The sequence below is a fragment of the Austrofundulus limnaeus genome, unplaced genomic scaffold (genome assembly GCF_001266775.1).
Source record: "Austrofundulus limnaeus strain Quisiro unplaced genomic scaffold, Austrofundulus_limnaeus-1.0 Scaffold1048, whole genome shotgun sequence".
Taxonomy (NCBI): Eukaryota; Metazoa; Chordata; class Actinopteri; order Cyprinodontiformes; family Rivulidae; genus Austrofundulus; species Austrofundulus limnaeus.
This window is the reverse complement of record NW_013953450.1, coordinates 80,723-83,038: the sequence shown is the minus strand read 5'-3', so window position 1 is coordinate 83,038 and position 2,316 is coordinate 80,723. Positions and strand designations below refer to the sequence as shown.

Below are 2,316 nucleotides of genomic sequence, written 5' to 3'. Positions count from 1 at the left end.
GTTAGTAACTCAGTCTAAAATGTGCATCTGTTTAATCAGATGTCATATATAATATACCTCTGTACAAAGTACAGTACACGTTTTTCTTATTTTATCAAAATTTGAACATTTTTGTTTTGGGCAGGTAACATTTCATGTCGGGCAGGTAAAAAAATAAAATCTTGTCGAACCCTGAAAACAGATATATGAAAATACTTAGGATGCCATAAAGACAAAGGCAGTGTGGACCATGGAGGCAACACGTCTAACATGATCGCAGCTTCACGTAAAGTTTATGCTATCTTGAACTGAACAAGCTAACTTTAGCATCAGATTGTGAAACATATCACCATGTTGCTGTGGCTTAATGTGCTGATCACATGTTGTCTGAAAAACTGTTTGAGTTGTTTGGATTGTGTAATTAATAAGTTTTAAGTGAAAGGTGATAAGACTGAATGCCTCCTTTAGCTGAGCAGCTCGTTAGCTAAACGTGCGTTTCATAAACACGCGTTCATAGTTGTGATTTTTTGTTTCTGTGTGCATTTAATTATATAATCTTTACGCCAAACACCCCTTTGTCATTTAAAACACAAAAAACTTGATACATTACTTCAATAAAAAGACTTCTCGTGCAGTATACACTGATTTGTCTTAATAAAGCAATAGAAAAGCAGTTATCTTACTAGATGTAAACTTTATCAGGATAATCTAACTGCATTAGGTGCTAAACATCAATAAAGTACAGAGGCACACAGTAAATAAAATTTCAGCATAACACCTCTGAGATCTAAAAACAGCTTCCAAAGATAATTAAGGTTGAATATCATAGAAAAGTTATTTTCTTTTTCTTTTTTGGTTTGAAATACAAATTTCAAAACAAAATGTTTAGAGCTGTAATCATAATACCGTCATACCGTGAAACTGTGATATTTTTGTCCAAAGTTATCATACCGTCATAATTTCATACCGTCCCATGCCTAATGGCAGCATATGTTGCACTAAAACCTGTACGTAGCTTTCAGCATTACTGGCGGCTTCACAGATGTGACAGTTCTACCATAACGCTGGTTGTTTACATGCATCAATAAACTTGTTTTCAAAGCTGGGGCTCAGAGGCAGCTGGACTGCAACCTCCAATCAGCCTGGGACTTTAGGCTCTAAAATCTGTGTATTTTTTAAACAGTAAAATGTCGGAGCGTTGTTGTTGTTGTTGTTGTTATCTTACAGACATGTGAAACCTGAGCATGAACTCCTGATTCTCTAAGGAGCAGCCCTGCTGAGGAGCGCACTTTTTTATAAACATAATATTAAAGAATATTTATATGTCCCACGTTAGAACACAATTTCTTCATTTGACATCAACTTCCCCCTAAAATCACAGTTTGCTCAAGTGTTTATCATAAATATCTGCTAAGGTGTGGTGGCTGTTTTGTGCTGAACTTTTTTAGAAACATACCAAGAGATTTTTAAAATAAATCTATCAGACAGTTCTTCAGCTGAAAACACTAAAATTACATTCATTAAAGAAAATTTGTTTAAATCATCCCTCTCCCTTTAGAACGTCATCAGTCTGAAAAATCTAAATATTGCAGGTGAAATTCTTAAAATGTGCACACTTCATTAGAGAACACTACTGTGCACTTTTACTGAGGCCATGAAAACCTTTAAGCTGTGAGCAGAAAGAAGCTCATGAATGTGTGGCACTGGGTGGTGGTGGGAATCTTTAGGTGTAGAAAAGTTTTCAGTCAAAATACTTTTTGGTACTTTAATTTCTGGGCCTTAAAAGCTCATGTTGTGTGTCTCTTTGTGACGTCTGATGACAAACGAGTACAAAGAAGTTCTACTCAAGCAGCTCCTGAAATGATGCTAACGTCAGGTTTCTATGCTAGTCACTAGCCTCTCCAATGCTAAAGTCAGCTTCTCCAGTGCTAACACCTGCTTATCCATGGTAGCTGCTAGCCTCTCCAATGCTAATGAGAGAACATTTGTACAAAGTAAACTTTGTCTACAAAACAATATACTTAAAATTTTACGTAAAATTTTCTTTTTTTTGAGGTATCACTATCATTTTTTGAAAGGACAACCCAAGATTTTGACTGATTTTCTCAACGGGTTGTCTGCTGAACAACCTAAAAATCCTTATTTCTACCCCTGAAATCATGACACCTGTTTTTTCCAATGCACCTGTTCACCTGTGGAATACTATAAAACCTGTGTTTTTTTGAGTATTCTTCAACTTTCCCAGTCTCTTGTTGACCCTGTCCCAGCTTTTTTGGTACATGTTGCAGCATCAAATTCAAAATGATTGTGTATGTGTGCGTATATATATATATATAT

General features: G+C 35.6%; 1 protein-coding gene across 1 annotated transcript in view; it reads right to left on the bottom strand.

Annotated features, from left to right (window-relative positions):
* Positions 1-2,316, bottom strand: part of chaf1a (chromatin assembly factor 1, subunit A (p150)) — a gene marked incomplete in the record, with an annotated part of 44,739 nt that overhangs the window by 8,340 nt on the left and 34,083 nt on the right.